Source organism: Marmota marmota, unplaced genomic scaffold, assembly GCF_001458135.2.
Source record: "Marmota marmota marmota unplaced genomic scaffold, marMar, whole genome shotgun sequence".
Lineage (NCBI taxonomy): Eukaryota > Metazoa > Chordata > Mammalia > Rodentia > Sciuridae > Marmota > Marmota marmota.
Window position 1 is genome coordinate 10,931,540 of NW_025999943.1, and position 7,983 is coordinate 10,939,522.

The 7,983-nt window shown below is 45.5% G+C and overlaps 2 pseudogenes; one reads left to right on the forward strand and one right to left on the reverse strand.

The window, feature by feature from the left end:
- Positions 1-416: 416 nt before the first annotated feature.
- On the reverse strand, positions 417-838 carry LOC107153757 (annotated as a pseudogene).
- A 5,215-nt stretch (positions 839-6,053) lies between these two features.
- On the forward strand, positions 6,054-6,628 carry LOC107153773 (annotated as a pseudogene).
- Positions 6,629-7,983: the final 1,355 nt, after the last annotated feature.

Consider the following 7,983-nt stretch of genomic DNA (forward strand, 5'->3'; position numbering starts at 1 on the left):
ATCTATGAGGCTGTTTAATTGTTCATTTAACATAAACAGCCTTGTACCTGTCCCCTGGGAGAGGGTGTCCTATGAGAACATGGGCCTAGAAGTAGTTCCAAAGAAAGTGGCTTTCAGTATTATTCAGTGTATGAAGAAATATTTATAGCTCATATTATGAATATAGGATTAAAAACTTTGAACTTCACACCTAACAAAATCAAAACCATGAAGACCAAGGACATTTTAAGGAGGGGGCATTAGCTGGAGGGGAGGTTGAAACAGGGGCTAATTGTGAAGGAAGAATGCCTGAGAAAAGGCAGCCAAATCCATGAACAGCTGTGCTGAGTTCCTACCTCCATGGACACACATCAGGCAGCCCCAGGCTCCAGGTGCTTAAGTTTCTCTTGGGGCTTGGGAGCTGGCTTTCACCCCAGTCAGTTCCTGGGAGCTGGCTTCGGCCTCCACGGACTGCGAAGAACCAGGATTCCAAACCAGTCCGGGGGTCCTGTGGGGCTGCAGAGAGCTCTGGCTCTGGAGTTTGGGTAAGGGCCCTTTTGCCTGTGCAAAAGCTGACTCACAGGGCCCCACCTCCTTTGGAGTCTGGGCATCGACTCTCACCACCCTGAATGTCTGAAGTCCTTCCAGGGTCTTACTAGCATACACACATACAGACCTGGGACTCCATGAGAGAGGCATACTGCAAGGGCCCTACTGACTTGGCACCTATTGCATAGCGAGCCTTTTCCAGCGAGAGCCAGCCCTTCTCCACTCGGGCATTCACTTCCAGCTCCTCCAGGTCTCTGAGCAGCTGCAAGATTAGTGAGTCTGGTTCCACCTGCAGGTTGGGCACCACCATGGGCCAGCCACCAAAAGTGTCTCACTTTTGTGACTAACAAGTTGGTGCTGGCTGTTAGTGGTTGGATCCCCTTCATGAAGGCATCTCCATAGGGCTACATGTAGCTGGTTTTCCCTAAAGCACCAAACCAAGAGAACAAGGCTGCAAACCCTTTCTTGACCTAGCCTTAAGAGCCACTCACCATTATATCTGCTGTATCCTTTCTATGGATTTCACAGAAGTAACCCTGATTTGATGCAGAAGGATGCTACATTAGGGCATGTGGTCCAAAAGGTCACTGAGGGCCATCGCAAAGGTTACCATGAAGACCACCCAGCAAAGGTAACTAAGAAGCAGTCATGATCTAAGAGGAAAACCAAGAGAATGTGATATCCCAGAAGCCAAGTGAAAGATGAGCAAAATAAGGCGGCAAGCTCCTTCTAGCAGAGGAATCTCTCAGTCTGGTTCATGAAGTTTCTTTTTTCCATTCCCTAGTCAACCTGAGCTCACAAGAAAAAGATCACTCTCACCTCGTATATCCCAATAACACACTCTTCCTTGTGAATGATTCTACAGAGAAGCCATGGAAGTAACCATTTGTGTCACTCTCACCCACCTCATCCGTAGTGTCCCCAACAGAAAATATACCAAGCTGTTCTTTTGAACCATACCCAAAGCTGCTGCAAACTTGAAAGGAATGTTTTGTTTGTTTGGGGGGTACTGGGGATTGAACTCAGAAGCACTCAACCACTGAGCCACATCCCCAGCCCTATTTTGTATTTTATTTAGAGAAGGGTCTCACTGAGTTGCTTAGTGCCTCACTTTTGCTGAAGCTGGCTTTGAACTCATGATCCTCCTGCCTCAGCCTCCCAAGCCTCTGGGATTACAGCCGTGTGCAGCTGCACCCAGTTGAAAGAAACGTTTTTTTGCACCCAAGAATGGAAGAAGCGTGAATGGGGCTAAAAGACATGAAGTCAGTGGGGTAAATGTTGGCAGATAGAGCAGCCGCCGCTCTCCTGACAATTTCAACTGTCCTGGACCTGCCTCCTCCCTTCCTCACCAAACTGGGGGCTGGGGCCTTGTGGTGGATCCAGAGCTGGGGAACAGACATGTGGGGGAGGAGAAGACAACTGGGGGAAGGGCAGGAACTGGTGCCCCCAGAAGCTCTCTGGGACTAAACTGATTTGCCCATCTCAGTCCACCTCTGCTCCCAGGCTAGAGGAGCTGGAAGCCAATTCTGTTGACTTCAGCACTTTTGGAGACTCCTCTGACCAAAGGAAAAAGGAGAGCATGACACCAAAGCCCTGGAGAAGGGAACGGAACTCCTTCCAACAGAAGGATCTGCTTGATCTGGTTCCAAGAGGTTTCTTGTTTCCACTCCCTGATCAACCTGATCTCCCAAGAAAAGGGTCACTTTGTACCCTTCCAGGTATTGTCTACCTCTGATGCCATGTTGACTTTTCCATGGTTTATGGTTATCTATTGCTGCATAACTAGTTACTTAAAACTTAGTGCCTTTCAATCATAATGAATATGTATTATCCCATATCATTTTCATGAGAATGGAGGCGCTTCCCTGGGTGGTTCTTGCTGGGATGCACTATGTTAGAAGTTGGGTTGTTGGTCAGCATTGCAGTCTTCCTAAGGCTTAGCCATAGCTGTAGGATGCCCCTCAGAACAGAGTACTTACCTGTATATTAGTGGAGATCTCCATTCCAGAGACAGCTCTCAGCTCTGTCAGCACCACAATTGCTTCCCCGCCACCATCAACATAAGTGACTGCTGAAAGGAAGGAAAGGACAGCTATATGCCTAAGATGACCTCTCTGAGCCTGGGTAACATATGGATACCTGTCTGAAAAAAAAAAAATCTCTCTATTGAATTCTGCTTTAGTAATTCAATGAAATATTGCTGCCAGGACCCCAGAGAACACAGATTTCTCAAGGTCTGAGAATTTACCCAACTCTTTTTTTTTGAGCAAATTTTTTTCTTTCTTTCTTTTTTTAATATTGTTTAGTTGTCAATAGACCTTTATTTTATTTACTTATATGGAGTGCTGAAAATCGAACCCAGTGCTTCACATGCTAGGCAAGCACTCTACCACTGAGCCACAGCTCCAGCCCTGGATTTACCCTACTCATTTTTTTAATTAATTTTTTTTAAATTTATATATGACAGCGGAATGCATTACAATTCTTATTACATGTATAGAGCACAATTTTTCATATCTCTGGTTGTATACACAGTATATTCACACCAATTCGTGTCTTCATACATGTACTTTGAATAATAATGTCCATCACATTCCACCATCATTTCTAACCCTATGCCCCCTCCCTTCCCCTCCCATACCTCTGCCCTACCTAGAGTTTATCTATTCCTCCCATGCTCCCCCTCCCTACACCACTATGAATCAGCCTCCTCATATCAGAGAAAACATTTGGCATTTGGTTTTTTGGGATTGGCTAATTTCGCTTAGCATTATCTTCTCTAACTCCATTCATTTACCTGCAAATGCCATGATTTTATTCTCTTTTAGTGATGAGTAATATTCTATTGTGCATATATGCCACATTTTTTTATCCATTCATCTACTAAAGGGCATCTATGTTGGTTCCACAGTTTAGCTATTGTGAATTGTGCTGCTATAAACATTGATGTGGCTGTGTCCCTGTATATGCTGTTTTTAAATCCTTTGGGTATAGACCAAGAAGAGGGACAGCTGGGTCAAATGGTGGTTCCATTCCCAATTTTCCAAGAAATCTCCATACTGCTTTCCATATTGGCTGCACCAATTTGCAGTCCCACCAGCAGTGTATGAGTGTACCTTTTTCCCCACTTCCTCGCCAACACTTATTGTTATTTGTCTTCATAATAGCTGCCATTTTGACTGGAGTAAGATGAAATCTTAGAGTAGTTTTGATTTGCATTTCTCCAATTGCTAGCGATAATGAACATTTTTTCATATATTTGTTGATTGATTATATATCATCTTCTGAGAAGTGTCTGTTCAGGTCCTTGGCCCATTTATTGATTGGGTTATTTGTATGGCTCAGTTGGTAGAGTGCTTGCCTCGAATGCACAAGGCTCTGAGTTCAATCCCCAGCATCACAAAAAGGAAAAAAAAAAGATTTACCCTACTCTTGAAAGACAAAAGTCTTGACAACCTTGAGCCTGAGTCCTCAAAGCAATGGAATTACAGTGGCCTCTCTCTAGGGAAATGTACCTCCAGGCCAACTGGTGTCATGGGATTTGTGCTTTGCTGCCCCCTCTAAGGTCTGGCCTTCTGGTGAAATGTTCATTCTTTTTTCTTTTTTTTTTTGTAGTACTGAGTACTCTACCACTGAGCTACATCCCCAGACCCATGTTCATTCTTCGATGTTATACTTTAGAACCCCTTGCCTCCAGGAGTCCTAGTGATACATTGATAATAAAAAAAATTAAGTGACAAGGAGTCGTCTGGAGAGAGTGTCTGTTGGACAAGAGTGTGAGATTAGTGCATGGATATTGTTACAACCTAAATAGGACCTTGAACCTCCAGCTCAACCAAGTTATGATGTCCCCATTTTCAAGAGAAGTAAGCAGGGTGACAGACTCCAAACACTATTGGCTATTCTTAAGAAAGTCAACCTCAGGGCTCTGGGCCTATTGAAGAAGAGATGTGTTGATATTCACATTGACATGGAATTTTTATCATTGCACATCTCCTGCTTAAATTTGTTTTTGCTTGAAAACCCACTTCCAAAAATTACATCTATACTAAACATGTACAAACTTTTTTCTTGTCATTATTTCCCAAACAATACAATATAACAACTATATCCATAGCATTTACAAGTCACCTAGAAATGATTTATCATATACCGAAGGATGTGCATAGGTTCTATAAATACTATACTATTTGATACAAGGGACTTGAGCATCCTGAAAATTTGGTGTCATGGGGAGGGAGTTTCCTGGAACCAAACCTGTGGGTACTGAGGAGTCACTTACAGATATGAGAAAGTTTTTTTTCAACTCTACCCACCAAAGGATTGTCTATTATGATTGGCAATGTCCATGGTACCTCTGCCTCCCACCCACTTCCCTTCTGTCCTCTCATAGAAGGGTTTACCTGAAAGCTAATAAGCTTGAGTTTCAAGTATCTCACTTACCTGGGCTCTTTCCAGGCCTTCAAGGGGGCGGTAGCAATATATTCAACAGTCAGATGTTTTTTTAAAATTTTTCAAAAAAGTAAAAATAAAAATACTTAACAGCAATGGGTTCAGCTCAAATTTTTCACTTGACTCCCCAATTGCTGAGAGCCATAGCCCAGTCAGAATGACGCATGGCATTTTTGCCAGAACGGAGTGGTTGAGAGGTGACGCCAGCAAGCCATTGAGATGATAATGGTTATGTTAAGCTGTGTATTCAATTGTAATATTAGACCCCTGCTGTCCACCTCGGCCTGCTACTTTGGAGTTCTGGCGGGGATTCCGGAGAGTTCCCATTGGTTGGGGAAGTGCTGGAGGGGGGGTTTCCAGTTGGTGGTTCCTGGAGGAGCCGCCTAGAGTTTGGGAGAGTTCCCAGAGCGTGTGTGAAGTGTGCTGGTGGAGTTCAGAAATAAAGTTTGTTCCTGCTTCAGTGGCTCTTGATTTGTGCCCAGCCAGACTGCGGCACCCAATCACACTTCCCTTCCTGCAGGTGGAGTACCAGAGGCATCCTAAATCATTATCACTCCTCACTAAATTAATTTCCAAATAAATATTTATCTTTATTCTTAATTTTATATTTGTGCTTGTGCATTATTTTTCTTAAAGACCTTCAAGCACCACAAGCCAGGCTCCCTCTGTCGACACAATCTCTTTAATAAGACTGTCTCCAAGTTGGCTCTTACGATCTGGACAGAGTGGCACCTCTGGATCTACTCCATGGCAGACAAGCCTTTGGGTCAGAGCTGAGTCCAGAACTGCTCAGGTTTTAAGAATCTACAGGTGGCAAAAGGTCAAAAGTGGTGACTAGAGGTCTCAGCCGCCGAAGTGACAGTAGTCCCGAAAGGCCAAGCCCCTTTCGGCTGGCAGCACCGGTGAGAGGGGGCCGCGAGAGAATGGTCAGCCAGGTAGGGACAGAGGAGCCAAGGAGATGACCTGGGCTGGGCAGCGCGGCTTCATCCTGATGCCCTGACCTGAGGGCGGCTGCCTGGGGAGGGTACCAAGCCCAGCACTCGAGTTTAGACCACTCGTTGAGTCTCGGGAGAGCGCGCAGCACCCGGGTTAGTGGTCAGAGCATGAGGGGCTGCGTCTGGAGGGAATGACAGACTGTGTGAACAGAAGAACCAGCGGGGCTGGAGAGCAAACCCAGGTTTCATCTTTTTCTACTGTAAGCTGTCACCATGACCCTGACAAAAGGTTCTTTCACCTACTCCAGTGGGGAGGAATATCGTGGCAAGTGGAAGGAGGGCCGCAGGCATGGTTTTGGTCAACTGCTGTTTGCAGATGGTGGCACCTATCTGGGTCATTTTGAGAATGGGTTCTTTAATGGCTTTGGGGTACTGACCTTTTCAGATGGTTCAAGGTATGAGGGGGAGTTTGCCCAGGGCAAGTTTAATGGCGTCGGAGTCTTCATTCGGCATGACAACATGACCTTTGAGGGGGAATTTAAGAATGGCAGAGTAGATGGTTTTGGGCTGCTGACTTTTCCTGATGGTTCTCATGGAATACCCGGCAACAAAGGTCTATTTAAGAACAATAAGCTGCTATGGTGGGAGAAGTGTTCTACGGTGGTTCAGCGGGCCAGAGTGCCTCCAAGTCCGCCAGAAAACTCACTGCTTGATGGGGCAGTGGGCACAGCTGGAATAGTGTCAGTAAAGTCCATGACCACCTGAGATGAACGGAATAAACCAGATGTCAGATGAGATGAGGATAACCACAGAGCCGAAGCCTGTGATGTGCCCCCGTCACCTGCCAATCAGCAATTTGATCACAGAAAGTGCTAAGGATTTTGGCCCAAAGACCCTGCAGTGGTTAGCAGTTCTGTCTTTTCCTGATGCTTATTTGCTGAAGACAGGAGCTGTGTTTTCTTACTTGTCAACATGTCCTTTCCTGAGACCTGGGGTTACCCAGTACAGACTGGCTGCGGCCTTCACTCCATTTACTGCCAAGTGATTCAGAATCTCCTCATTCTGCCTATGTTTGGGGCACATGACCCTAGCCCCCACTTAGGGCCAATGCTGTGTGCTGCCCTGGCAAAATGAGGAACAAGATAGACAGTACAGTGACCCTGTGAAAGTCGGGCCAGAGCTTCTCTGTACATGAGCCCCTCATTCAGTGCAGTTTGAATCCTGGCTCCAGGCTCCCACTTTGTCTGATCAGACTAGTCTTTGTGTCTGCTTATTTCCCCTGTGAAGGATCTGGTAAGAGTGTTGTTTTCTTCTTTCTTGACTTTACAAGTCATGTTCCTTACCTGAGTTAGGGCATATAATCCAATCTCCATTTGTGTCTCTCCGTCCTTAGAGTCTATCAGACAGAATCCCTTTGTGGCATAGTCAAGAAAGAAACTGATGTAATAGTAACCTTGAAAGTTGTATTCGTTACTCACTCCAGGTTAAGGGGCAGATATATCCAGCCTCGAGGCCTTCCTGGGGAGTGGACTGAGTGCTGGGGAAGGCCTGCATCAAGGCAGTTATTTCCCTGTAGGTAGTGGATCAGACTCACCTACACCCTGGGTGTAGGTAGACTCACACCCACCCTGGGACTGCGGTGAATTAAAAGCATTGGCTGTTCCTCGCATTTGGCTTGCTATGACTCTCCCACCAAGAGCCTTGATCTTCAGGCCTTGGTCAGATTTTGGCAGGTGGAATCCCTGTACAGTTCATCATGAGGCCTCCAGTTACTGCAGGACCCAGACACACTCCCAGCTCCCATCCTCACACTGAATCTCCCTCAACAGCAGACTGTGGTGGAAATTATAACTGTGTGCCTCTATTTATTCTGTGAACTGTATTGTAGAATCAAGTGTTCATAGAAATAAACAAATCACCTATAAAAAAAAAAAAGTGGTGACTAGAATATCCAGCTGTTGCTTGGCAATAGTCCTACCATAATAAAGAGAAAGTGAAATGGAATGGCAGGGGAAGACAGAATGGTCATCTGTATGAGTTTTCTGTTGCTGCTGTTACAAATCACTAC